Source organism: Lissotriton vulgaris, chromosome 3_2 (assembly GCF_964263255.1).
Source record: "Lissotriton vulgaris chromosome 3_2, aLisVul1.2, whole genome shotgun sequence".
NCBI classification, from domain to species: domain Eukaryota; kingdom Metazoa; phylum Chordata; class Amphibia; order Caudata; family Salamandridae; genus Lissotriton; species Lissotriton vulgaris.
In genome coordinates, this window is record NC_141690.1 from 237,475,913 (window position 1) to 237,490,289 (window position 14,377).

At 46.8% G+C, this 14,377-nt stretch overlaps 1 protein-coding gene across 1 annotated transcript in view; it reads right to left on the minus strand.

Moving 5' to 3' along the window:
* Positions 1–187, minus strand: part of UBOX5 (U-box domain containing 5) — a 195,863-nt gene extending 195,676 nt beyond the window's left edge. Inside the window, exon 1 of the mRNA XM_086964290.1 lies at positions 112–187. The gene's annotated coding sequence lies outside the window, so the exon portion shown is untranslated. The remainder of the gene's footprint in view (positions 1–111) is intronic.
* Between the last annotated feature and the right edge of the window lie 14,190 nt (positions 188–14,377).

Genomic DNA, 14,377 nt, shown 5'->3' on the forward strand with positions numbered 1-14,377 from the left:
CCGTTGGAATATTTCTAAATCTCCCAAAACTTCCCCGGTAAATGGCAACAGCTTCACTCTAAATACCGACTCTGAAGTCCAGCATAATGTTAACATCTACCGGCTACTTACATGAGCAATCCATGAATGCCTCCTAATGACAGTTCTCGACTCAAGTTTAGCGGATGTGAAGTCTATAATTTTAGTACTTCCGGGTCACATCTCAACCAATCCCACGGCCGAACATTTCCGGGAGCCGTCGGGAAGTGGGCGGTACTGCTAATGAGTATCGACATTGAGGAATCTGAGCCAATCCTAACGCGCAGCACAACGTTCCGAAGTGGTGATTGGCTGTGGAGAGGACGAGTCGACTCGTTCTCTGACAATCGTCGGCTGGTGCCCAAACGAAGGTTTTCTTAGTCGGACTTGTCTTGGACAGGCGGTGTTGTAATATTGTAATTAAATCACGAACAGAAGAAGATGTTTTATATAAATATTTATTCGTGTATATAAGTAACAAGCTTGCGGGGGGGGGACAGCTGTCAATGAAGAATGTCGTGGCGTTCTCTCGTCAAGTGCCACTGACGTCATTTAAGTATGCAACCAACATTCTATGTGACGTGCGGGTGACAACCAATGAGGAGCGGACCCCCGTAAGGAGAACTAGACCTACAACATCTCCCTTTCTTAACTGAAAAGAAATACATTAATACCTAATCCATAAACATGCTAGGAACAGTGGCAATAGTGCTTGAAGTGGTGCAGATGCCCTCCCACAACCATAGCGAAAGGAGGAAGGCTCTGAACCAAGGAGGAATGATGTTAAAAAGGCAAAATGTTATTATAGAGGGTGCTCCAACTCACCTAATATGTTAATTTAACAGACCACATTTGGGGAATGAAATGCAATAATATTATAACATCCATAACCGAATAAGCCATTTACTTTTAGTATAGATTCTCAATATTACTACTTGAATGTAAACTTAGCCTAAATTAAATATGTATAGATATATGGTATATGATAAAGGTAGGTAATGTGAAAACCATAATCCTATCAAGAGGAAACACGAACTATAATAAAACAAACAGGGTTCTGCAGGGTAATAGATTTAGGCACCAACTATGTATACTATATGGGTTTAGGCTACGTGAAGGTCCTAGACAATTCATAAGTTTTCAGACCTATGCACATGTATGACCTTTCATATCTATATGTAATACCGGCGCTCAATTAATTTCCTACTAACCCATAACTGCTGTTAGCTTATACTTAGGCATGACCTATTTATAAATATACAGACATACAAATAATAACTTTCTGACCCACAATATATGATAGATATACATAGTGTAAAAGCAACTTTGGATAAAAGACTTAGGGCCAGATGTAGGTGGCAAATACCGGTCGGAAACGGCCGAATTCGGCCGTTTCCGACCGGTATTTGGCCTTTTGAGATGTAGGGGACCTTTTTTTGTCCGATTCGGTATTTTGCCAATTCGTAAAATTACCGAATTTGAAAAATACCGAATCGGTAAGTTTACCGAGTTTTAAAATTCGGGATGTAGGTGGGACTACTTTCAGTCCCACTGGCCCTTCAGATTCGGTATTTTAACACCCAATCCAATTGGGTGTTAAAATACCGAATCCAGGTGTGCATGCACATGTGTGCATGCACACATATGCCATGTGACAGACAGACATGCCCTTAGGGCATGTCTGTGTGCCACATGGCACACAAGCCAGTATTGGGGGTGCTAGAGGGTGTCAAAGTGACACCCCCTGCACCCTTGCAGAAATCGGTAATTACCGAATCGGTAATGCACATTGATTCCTATGGGCTTCAAGGCCCATAGGAATCAATGGGGGATACCGATTCGGTATTTACAGAATCGGTAAATACCGAATCTTACAGATTCGGTATTTACCGATTCTGAAATACCCACATCTCCCCCCCTCCAATTTACCACTTCTTAAATACCGAATCGGTATGATTCGGTATTTAAGAAGTGGTAAATTGGAGTTTACCTACATCGGGCCCTAAGAAACATAATTTGCACCAACAACTTAGACACGACTATCCTTCTTATCAAACGAATGACAAGATCAATAATAAGTGTTATTGTCTTTTGAATTGAGTCTTAAACTGGCAAAATGGATGACGAATCCAGAAGATTTTGTTCTTCTTTGAGTCCATTAGTTTACCATCCGAGGAAAGGGACGGAAGCGGAAGTCCATGAATACGTCTGCGGGACTGTACTGTAGAACAAGCTATACTCGGAAATTGAACAGTGAAACACCTCATTAGGGTTGGACATTAACTACATCATTTCATATATATATTTTTTTTTTTTTCGAAGGTGGTATAATTACCTCAGGAGGATAATTCTTCATGTACGAATTTATTGATGGAATAGGTCTGAACCTCTTCTACCTACAGACACGCATACTAACATTACCCTTAAATGATTATTTCATTTGTTGGAAAAGGTGCCACTACTGCTCATTTATTCATCAACCTGAAATGTACCTCGCTAAATCTAACACAACTAGAACTTTTTTTTTTTTTTTAAATGCCAATAAAGGCTTGAACAAAATAATAATTGTAACACGACCTCCTGTATAGACTTCTTCGAGCTAAAGAACTGTAGGATCGGAGGCAGAATTGGAATACTTCTCTTACCTTGTGACTAATCGCGAGTTATACTCCTGTAAACTCAAGAAAAGACTTACACATCTAGCTAAACACATACCTCGTTCAAAAAAAATGAACTAATTGAGGTGAAGATTCTGCACAGACCCTTACCAAACTGGCTTCTACAACAATACACTGTAACTGTAAACATCGTAAAGTTTCAATGTCGGAGTGTCATTTAAATTATAGCCCCTCTTCTTTTTTTTTTTTTTTTCTTAACAGGAATGACATCCTTGCTGAGCGAGATTTCATGTAAAAGTCCTATTACACAACATCTTCTGATTTCAAATACGGAACAATACTTACTTTGCATTGAAGAAATCTCATTACAAAATCCAGGTTCTACAGGAACATAAACAGAAGAAATTACACAACAAACTTGGTGGTAGTGTTTCTCAACGAGAGAAAACTGACTGACTAAGATAGCCTTGAAAAAGCCCCGGAGAGGGCGAAACACGTGTCGGCAGTTTAAAGCTGGAAAACTTTTAATGTGTTTGATAATAAAGAACTTGAAGCACAACAACTGTTTTTGGATCCATACTTTGATGCTCCTTAACTCCAAATGAACCTATGGTTGATGTTGGTGTAAAAACCTTGAAAAAACTATTACCTTACGGAAATTACTCTGACATTTGACTTCTTAGAGGGTGCTTGTGTAACTTGGTTGCTTCTTGGTACATAAACAGAAGAAATGAAAACATCTTCGCATACAATAATATCCCTGGCACCGGGTTTCGGGATAATTCTTATCTTTGTTATATCCCTCTGCAAAAAAATATCTTTTATTAGTTCTTCAACAAAAACTTCAAAACAAATACATCTACTATTGATGTTCGAATTGTCTGTGAAATATTTAAACGTTTTAAAATCGAAACGCTCCACATAATTTTTTTTCTGAGATACAGGAAACTGGGGATCCTGAATACGTATTAATAATAACACCTACCTGAGAAATACCAAACTGACCCTTCAATATCTCTTTATCATCACTTATAGCTAGAACATTGCAATACAACTCATCTTCAAACTCTTTCATGTTATTACTTATTATTATTTTTTTTCTTTTGAAAATACTTTTGATCTTGACACAAATATGCCGAAAATATTGAAATAAGATGAATGCTGTAAATATTGAACTATGCATACACATATCTTTCACATCAGTTGTTATGAATATACCTGAAGTATACCAAGTACTGTGACACTTAAAACGATATTATGAAAAATATTGTAACTATTTTCACAAGAGTTTCCGAGGTAGATTGAACGTAAATCCACTCCGATTTTAAAATGCTAGAGAGAAATACCTTTTTTCTACTTCATAAATACTTCGGAACCATTCCTGAGCGCGTTTGCAAGTCTCATAGTCCGTTTGAATGACAGAACCGCAGAAAACCAAGATGGTTACTCACGTCATACGTCATGCGACAGCTTCAGATTAAGACAGCTCTGATCGTAGTACTCAAAGACGTAACTCTTCTCAACGTCTACTTTCAGACAGTTGGGGTTAACCAACTGTCGAACTTAACGGCCACTTTCTCCACACAAAACTTCAATTACGCCTGAAAAACATATATTAACTTCTTAAGGTGGATATTCGCATCCCACAATAAATGAAGTAATGCGTAACTTGCCTGAAATATTTGAGCAGCAGTCGAAGAAGTTTTGAAGGAGAGTCGAAGAAATTTACACTGGTTTCTTTTACACTTCACCAGAAACACACGTACGAAGAAAATCGTCAAAACACGACGATCCGAAAATTGAAATTGGAAGAAACGAAATAGAATTACCACGTGTAACTTAATCTCTTTTAACAAAAGTAACAAGAGACTTGCCTTGAAATTGGCTTTGTGCTGCGCAAATTATTCTTCCTCCGCAAGCTCATCCCAGGAAATTCGGTATCCCGTCCTCGTCGCCATTTGTTGTAATATTGCAATTAAATCACGAACAGAAGAAGATGTTTTATATAAATATTTATTCGTGTATATAAGTAACAAGCTTGCGGGGGGGGGACAGCTGTCAATGAAGAATGTCGTGGCGTTCTCTCGTCAAGTGCCACTGACGTCATTTAAGTATGCAACCAACATTCTATGTGACGTGCGGGTGACAACCAATGAGGAGCGGACCCCCGTAAGGAGAACTAGACCTACAACAGGCGGTAACACAGCCACTTCCAGTTCACTATTTTTTAATTTTTTTTATTTAATTTAATTTAATGCGATTTTCTATATCGCGAACATTACCCAAAGGTGGCAGCGCGCTTTACAAAAGAACCAGTTGCGATAAATAAGGATTTAGGATTACATGAGTTACATAAAAACAGGAAAATAAAATGCAAATGTACAAGTTGTAAAGTCACACAGGGAAGAGATACAAATAGAAAAAATTGCAAATGTACAAGTTGTAAAGTCACTCAAGGAAGAGATACAAATGGATAAACTCTAAGGAACGGGAAGGAAACATGGTGTGTTGACCCTGGGTGTACACGTGAGCGGTGTTGATTGTAGTCTATAATAGCTCAGACTCTCCTCAAGGGCATTTGGCGGTTTACATGAGTACCAGTTACATTACACTAGGTCAGATTCATTTTTAGCTCTGACCTTTGAGACAGCAAGCCAGACTAATGTTTTTAAGAAACAAAATATTCTATATAACATGTGATAAACATAGTTTACAAAGATGTTGATTCATCGCATTCCTTTACAACGTGGTCATTATTATTACTACGCAAGTCGTTACAACGACTTGCTGTAGGGAACAGAAGGTGTTGGATTTGTAATCCAACACATTCCCTCCTGCTGCATAGATTGGGGTTGGAATAGTAAATTAGCAGGCTGACCGACACGTCCCCGCAGGGGACACTAGTAAGAGGGCGGCCCCCATAGTGCCACCAGATGGCACACGGGGCAGCCCAGCTCTAAGAGATCCCGTAGGGTCCCGCGTGTCACTTCCGGACTGGGGTGGGCGGGGGAGAGTATATATTCCTCACCCGCCCACCTAGCGGCCTCTTTGTCCGCCGTCCCCTCACCCTGACGCCGTTTGGCTCGTCTTGGTCTCGCGTCGGGTTTTGTGACCCCAGGTTTTCGGGTGAGTGTTTTGTTGTCCACTGTTCCCGAGACTTCATGCGTGTGGGTTTGAGGGCAGCCTTGTTGGGTACGGTCTCCTGGCTGGGCTCAGGAATTAGACAGATGGGAAATATGCATATGGGTGCTGCGTGCGGTGCAAGGCCAGGAGGGCCCGGTTGTGATGCGGGTATTGTCGGGGGGGCGGTGAGGGTGCCTGGTGGCGTGCATTGGGTACGGTGGTCGGAGCAGTTTAGAATTTAGGCTTCTTCCCAGCTGCCAGCACGCCCCGCCCCCATTTTTCTTCACTTCTGCTCCTGGTGCAGCTCGGCCCTCTACTTTCTTTCGTCAGTTTGCAGGGGTGGGGACATTAAGAGCAGGCGACGGTCGGAAGCATCTCTATGCGCATTGGGTCAGAGTAGGATACCACCGTCTCTGTCGCTCCTACGTTCACTGGCAGGACTTCCCCCGCCTTGGGCGGATTGATTTAATTGTTGAGTGCTGACGGGATTTGTCGTCTTGATGGTATCTTTACACTTTTCTTCAGACCGCCGCGGGCTCAATTGCTTCAGGCTGCATTGCTCAGAGGCGAGGGGGAGCTCCCCTGGTCGCATCCGCACCCGAACTGCACAGGAACTCAAGCAAGTTAAGGTTAATCCCAGTGCGCTACCTGAACAACCTTTTCGGTGCTTCCGGTCACTCTCACCTCTTCCCTCTCCATGCGACGTGTGCGGTGCCATGTTTTGGCCTCGCACAGCTGATTTATCATATACCCTGGCTTGGAAGTCTGCGGTTTTGTTCTCTGTGCAGTGGTTTTTCACGGGCTTCTGAGCTGGTTTTGTGCATACCCTGCATCCCGGTCTCAGGGATGCTGTGTTTGATCACGAGGAGGAGGTCATCTTGTGGGCGTTTATTGTAAGTGTTTGCTTAGGCTATCACTGCTTCGGTTATAAGGAGGTTATAAACGTTGGCGATCGGATGCCCATGTGCTGTCTTCTCTTGGCGGGGACAGGATGGGTGGTGACCACGCACAACGCTGAGGGGCCGGGTTTGGGCTTCGGCATGAGCCTTCAGCGTTTGGGTTATGCGTTTAGTTGTAAGGATTGGATTGTTCCTGATTTTACTGCTGCAATGTCCGATCTATTTCACAGTTCACAGGTGTGTTCAGTCTAGCCCTGTGTTTTCCGGGCGTTACGGCATGCAATGAAAGGGCTAAAGTTTTATTTACGTTTTAGTGTTCTTCTTTGACCTGCGTGAGCTGTATGCACTTACCGCCGATTGTACTGATGAGGAGCAGGTTTTCTTATTACTGAGCAGTTTGCGTAACGCCTTGTCGCATTTAGTTCAGCTAGCATGTTCCTACTTTCAATTGTTATGTTATGTTTTTGACTAACTGCGGGACCGTATGTCTGCCTACACGGGCTAGAGGCGTTCCTGATACGGTGTTTAGTATCGAGCAGGCACAGTCTAGGGGGAGGCTGTTCATGGAGCCACTTGCTATTTGGGAGAGCGTAAGCAGCAGAGCTATCTCCCTGGTTCAGGAACGGGTATAGTTTAATAGGGCGCCACGTGTTCTGGGCCCCCACCTCTCTCATGGGGGCACCTGATTTTTAAATGGCGCCCACTTGTGTGAGGGCCTCGCCTCCTCTTCGGAACTAGAACCTTTTGTAAAATGGCACCCAATTGAGGCCTCGCCTCCTCTCCGGAGCTAAGAAAAGTTTGTAAAATGGCGCCCAATTTAGGCCTCGCCTCCTCTCCGAAACTAAGTATATTTGTAAATATGGCGCCCAATTTTAGATCGCCCGCTTGTGACCAGGGCGTGCTCCAGGCACCGTATTTGTTTTTTACAATTTTCCGGGCATCCGGATCGCATTAATTGGCCTGGTGGCCTGTGGAGCGTTTTTATCAATTTTTTCCTTTTTGTAACCTTTCAGCTTTCGCCTGCTGGTGGCACTACCTGTAGCGCGCTCAACAATGTGCTCAGTAGAACTAGGTTCCCAGGGTTGCGGCTGCGGGCCCCCGCTGTCGGTCTTTTGGGGTCCCTAATTTTAATAGGATGCCCCCCCCCCCCCCGTGGCACTGGCGCGTCCTAGCGTCTTACTAAGTCAAGGAGGTGCCGGGACTCAAGGACGTTTTGTCACTCTGGCTCCAGGGGGGGAGCGGAGGGCACGTGCACGCCCCCGTTTATTCAGCGGGGACTAGGCCAGGCTCAGCTGGGTTCCCAGTCGGGCTTTGCTTTCGTCTGTGATTTACGCATGTATGTCTATTTCTAGGATTTTACGCCGGCACTGTTCTCTCCATTTGGGGGTCAACTTTTTTGTTGAACGTGGCAGAGCATATTTGGGAAATAATGGTGAAAGTTGAGTCAGAAGAGCTAACTCTGGGTAAATGCTTAAATCTCATATCGGAGTGCAGCGGCATTCATGAATTAGGCCCGGGGGTGGCCCGCAACCACGAGGTGCTCGACCCCTCTTTTTGCCACGGCTATGCAGTGTCCGGGAGGAGAGTAACACGTGCTCACTGAGTTTTCCGCTCACCGCAGCTTTTAAGTTTGCTGTAATTTTGGACTTGGCAGCGTTGCTGTTCTTCTTTGTTATCCAGCACGTGGGGGGTACAGCGGGTAAGGCGGATGCTTTTCCTTCGTTATGGGAGTCTCGGGAGGGACGTGCAGGCTGGGCTTTGCCGCTGCCGCATTGTATTTTGCCCGTGTTCACGGTGTAAACATCTCGCTCCTTTTGCCGGCCGCACGTGGCAGAGCGATTGAGACTCGCTTGTAGTCCCCGCTGTGCACGGTTGACGGCTTTTTGCAGGGGAACAGGTTCGAGGCTATTCTCGCCTCACAGTATGCTCCAGTTATCATCCCGCACCCAGGCTTTTGCACGCCTGTCTTAGTGCGGACTTTACCAGAAGGTGTCAGGCGCTCTACTTTGAGGACAGAACGGGTACATGGGAGCACTTTACGTGAGCGCCCCTCATACTTCGTACACCAGTCACTTGGAGCAAAGTGACAAACATGGGCTAAGAATTAAGAAGTAGCTTAGAGTGCTTTGCAGGAGGAAAACGCAACATGAGTGCGAGTTACATAGGTGTACATTGCACAAGTAGAGGCATGGGCTGCATCTCATGACATAAGTCTAACCCTAGAACAATTGTACGTAAGAAATGGTTGCTCTTGTGCAAGTACAATAAGCAAGCACGATTTTGATGTAGCGAACAGGGTGTTAGTCTGGGGACAGTCAGCAAAAGGACTTACGCCACGTAGGATATGGCGACTCTTTTGCAAGTACCCGAAGGATACGATTTGTAAGAGGGAGCAAGCAGTGTGTTTCATGAGAAAATTGACAGGTGTAGGTTACTTAAGAGTACCAAACACAGGTAGAAGGCAATACTGCACGTTTTGGATCTCTTATACCACTAGAACTCACGGGTAAGACACTTCCACAGTCTAGGAGAATGTACATATGTATTTAAAGGCCTTCCTTCGAGTAATAGAGGGCATCTATTGATTTGGTTGAGGTCAAGGAAGGCCTGGGATGAAGTGTTCTGGGTAGTATGGTAAGGGGACGTGCTATGATGTGTCTTTTCACACACACCAAGCGCATTGGTCAGTTACTACTTTGCATTTTATTATTTGTTTTAGTAGCTAGACTCAACACCACTCCACTGCCTCCGGCGCTGGAGCCTCGCAAATGTTTGCCCCACCCTACCCCTTACTGAGAAGGTAATAGGGTCTTATTAGTTCTCATATCTGACGAACAGGCATGCCCCTGGTAACGTGGGGGGCATTGACTGCCCCTGTCTCAGGTTAGAATATTTACTGGGTATGAGAGGGCAGGGCTCCCTTTTATTGTTCTGTGTCCATATGCGGGCTCCGAGCTGGAGAACCGCCCCACTAGCTTCGGGGGCTACCTGAACCACCTACAGGTAGAAGGGTCTCTGGTAGTCAACCGGTGAGTCTGAGCAGAGCAGGTAGCTCCTGTGGAATAATTGGTTGTTCGCCGGTTACAACTGATGAGTCAAGGCAATTGGTTGATTTTCTGTCTTTTGATTGCTCGGGTTTCTCAGTAAGCAGTGGCAGTATATGGCCAGTGCTTGCATTCCCTGTGACTAAGCTTAGCATGTGAGCTATGGTCCTAGTAACATGACGCTTCCCTGCACTACTGCCTCTGGCGCTGTAGATTCTCTATGGTTTGCCCCGCCCAACTCCTACGACAATGTAATTGGAATTATCAGTTCTCGTAACTGACTGACAGGCTTGGCCTGGTAGGAAGGGGGCTGTTTCCCCAGTCTCATTGTAACGATTTCTTATGGTTACATGTAGGGGGGCGGGGCTTCTAATCGTTGTTTTATGTCTCATCGGCAGGAACCACGCTGGAGAACCGCTCTCTCTCCTGGGGGCCGCCCAAACTGTCTACAGGTAGAAGGGTCTTAGCTCACTGCGGTCAGTGAGCTAAGGTAAGGGACACCCAGGTTCTCACCAGGAGTCATTACGGCCCGATATGTATTATGCCCGTTTGACAGTCTAGCCCTTTCATGCCCTCTGTGGGAAGAGTTACTGACAGTGCCCGGGCATTCTCTTGCTATTTCAGATTGTGTTCCCATACATTATTCGGGGATGGTTACGTGTTTGCAATACGTTTACGAAGCAGCTTACTAATTGTAATGGAAATATTGGGTGACTCTTCCAACTTGCTTTTGGAGGTTTAGTTTTGATCTATTAGAAACCTTTTAACTCATTGCTCTGGTGGCGCAGCATGCAGCTTTGCAGGGAGACATACTAAGCTCGGTCACCTTTACGCTGTGGGGCGGTAGTGCGACCTTGGTGTTGGGTTTCGCTCTCACAGGTTGAGAAGAATATAAAGAGACTTGGACGTGGTCGGCGTCATTCAGATAATAGACTGGGTGGCCGTGCTCAGGTTGAGGCGAAGACTGCGCATGCGGTTTTACCCTGCAGCGCAAGGTGAATCTTCACGCAAGGCATAGTTGCATTTGCCCTTCTCCTGCACTACGGTGCCAGGCATTGCAGACCGACTGTAAGTTTGTGTTTCACTGCTCCTTCTGAGCTACGCAGCCTCATATCACACCTGGCACTCTGACTCCCGAAGTAGCGTATCTATGTTAGTGTTTCACACAGGCACACTTTAGCTCGGGATTATCTGTCTATAGCTGCCTTTTCCTTGGCCTTATAGAGTCGCTTGTTGGGTAATTGGGTGTCTTTACTGATTTGGGTCTCTCTCTGCTTCTTCGTTCTATTGCTGGCAAGAAAGTTTTATTCAGGTCCTTTTATGTCACCCATAGTGCACTGTATTTATGGACATGTCATACATAGCAGTTGACACCTTGGCAGCCATGGATGGGGGGGGCTATTTCTTTGTTGGCTATGCACGAAATATTTGTTGTGGCTTAGTTATCTTATGCACTATGTAGCATTGACCAAACCATGAGATGGGCTTGTTGTATGGTAGCGCTCCCTTTTGTAAGTAAAGATAGGGAAACTTTTGAGCAGCGGCCAATTTCCAAGCATTGCTCAGCACTCTTGCCTGAGCACGCTGTGTAGCCCTGCAGATTAGTTGTGCTTGCATTGCCACACATACAACCCATACCTTCTGGCCCACGCCGAGACACCTGCTTAGTTGTACCCAGCCTCGCCAGTTTTCTATACCTGCAAATGGGCACCCGGGTGTTGCTTTTTCAATTTGCACGGAATTTTGGGCCTGCTTTAGCAATCTTTCCCCCTCCTGCCTGATCCCACCTAGACCTCTCTGCTCTGGCTCCACTGTGGCTCAGGTGGATACTTTATGGCCTCTATTGGTTTCTAACGTGGGTCACATGTTGGCACTTTCGCGGCCTTGTAGACGTTTGCTTTAGCTGCACTACATGTATACACAGTTGGATAGGCGGCTTGATTTAAGCTTCATAGGGTCCTACGTAGGTCAGGCAAAGGAAAACGTTTTGTACTTTGGCAAACATGAGGAGATACCTTACACAGTGTTATAGGGAGGTTGCCTATGCAAAACCCAATACGGCCTTTTACGCCTGTTGGAGAAGCTTGCGGCCACAAAGTGAGTTGTCCAACTTATGTATTGGGCACCAGGCACCATATGAGGCACTTCGTATTTTGATGTATTTTGTATTTTGACGTACTTGGAGGGCCCAGTAGGGGCAGGTAATATCAGTATTTTACAAACTACAGGGAAATAACCCAATGCCACCCTTTTGTGCACTGAACTATGGAAATGTCTCACATACCAATTCAACCCGTGGGCCTTGTTAAAGGGTGGCCAGTTCGTGGTCGGCTATGCTTGAAAGTATTAGTGTGGTTTCTGTATTTTGTGCAACTGAGCAGCATTGACTATGTCAACAGATGGGCCGTTGGAGGTGCAGGCATGCACCACGAGATGGTTCATCTAGATCATCCTAGATAGTCTACAAGTCCTCCCCTTTCGACCAACTGTCTTGCTTGGCATGCTTTCGGTCATTGACCCCCCTGCGGGTTTGCTACAAGTTCCTTTCCCTGGGGCTAGGTAGTCAACTAAGGGGCGAGGGGCTGGCCTCGGAAAGGCCTTGCCAGGTCAGGGGTAGCCAATCTTTAGCTAGATCCTGTGATGGTGATAGTGTGCGACACTCAGTCTGGGGGTTCTGGGCCAGTTTTCCCCCGCCATGCGTTGCGTGGGGCAGCGGGCGCTAGGTGCCTTTTGAGGATCAGGCCTGGGTGTTCCCGACTGAGGTGCGTGTCTCTGTATTTCACGTTCAGACGGGTTCCAGCGGATGCTCCTTGTCCACCAGATAGGGAACCTTGTCGACACACTATCTTTCTAGACTACACCTTCTTGGTGTATACATCAGGGTCTCAAGCGGTTAACTGGGTCCAGGCATCTGTGACCAGTCCCTGGTTAAGCAAGCAGTGTAGGTTGACACTTTTACGAATTTTGCGCTGGCCATCACGGCATGCTATGCACCGGATAGAATGAACACTTTTTACTCACGGTGGGGTTTCTGCCACCAGTGGGGGTCAGGTAATTTTCTGTGGTCTTACATGTCTCTATCTCTGTAGGCAAGACGCTTGTCCAGGGAGGCGCTGGAACCAATGCGCAGGAAGTCCTGCGCTACGTATATTTCAAAGGACAGAGGAGACAGGATGTCGTTAGACCTGGGAGACCTTACGCCAAGAGCAAGGGGCTTTGGTAGGATATCTTGGCACTCCTGCCCGATTTAAACTTGGCTGGTTAGGGGAGAGGCCCTAGAAACATCGAGCTAGAATTAGTAGGAGGAATGCCGGCCTTGGTGGGGGGCCCTGGCTGCGACGGTCACCACACCCAGGGCTGTGGCGGAGTTACAGGGCGATCCAGAGGCGGAAAGGTACCTAGGAGTACCCTCTTCAGGAGCACAAAGAATGCTGAGGCCTAATATCCCCAGGAAGTCTGTGCGGTGGACCCTGGGGGTGCGAAGGCGCCCCGCTATCCTACGGGCGGTTGGAAACCTGTACAACCGGGGGTCGCTTGAACGCTCTGCCCCTCGTAGGGGGGGGGAATGAGCAAGAGGGTGGACCAATGGTTCACCGGAATTGGGAGGGCAATCTCTTCACCACAACCGCTAAGCAACGATTGGCTACGGCCACGTTGCAAATTGGCCCATCAGGTGGTAGGTCGCGAGGGGCGGCTTGCCTTTGGATCGTCTGTAAGATAACCCACCTTGTTGGCAAGTGTATATGCTAATAAACCTGCAGCTAATTTTCTCCAACAAAAAGTTGTCTTGTCTGCATATTTCTGCGACTTGCATGTTGCTTTGAGAGGGCTGGTGAGTGGGCCGATATTGGCACTAAGCAGGCCGACCGACACGTCCCCACAGGGGACACTAGTAAGAGGGCGGCCCCCATAGTGCCACAAGATGGCACACGGGGCAGCCCAGCGCTAAGAGATCGCGTAGGGTCCCGCGTGTCACTTCCGGACTGGGGTGGGCGGGGGAGAGTATATATTCCTCCCCCGCCCACCTAGCGGCCTCTTTGTCCGCCGCCCCCTCACCCTGACGCCGTTTCCCTCCCTACCGCCTACCCGGCGTTTTCAGGGGGGGGAAAGGTCTTCTAATGTTTTCTCATTTGTGTTGCAGGCGGAGTTACAGGGCGATCCAGAGGCAGAAAGGTACCTGGGAGTACCCTCTTCAGGAGCACAAAGGATGCTGAGGCCTAATATCCCCAGGAAGTCTGTGCGGTGGACCCTGGGGGTGCGACGGCGCCCCGCTGTGGAAATTAGCAATATTAATGTACATAAGCGGCGTTCATTTGCCTTCTCCCATTCCCCTCCCTGTTGGCACCATGAATACCGTGAAACGTTGACCGCATCATTCCGCCAGTAAAAGCCCGTGCCCATATGTACATGACAGCCATTTTAGGCCATGGCCTCTTTGCCCGCTCATTGAAATCCCCGGCTTCCCTCCTGCACGCATTGAACACCCCCACTCTCACATATATATTCCATAAAACCCTCTCCCTCTGCGCGACCCTGCTACCCACGCACCCCCCCATTTTCTCTCGAAGAAGCATCCTTCCCCTCAGCTGACCTAACCCCCCCAGCTGTACCTGACTGCCCCCGCTCTCTCATGTACGGGTCATAAGACCTCTCTCTGTGCGACTCTGTCCTTGGG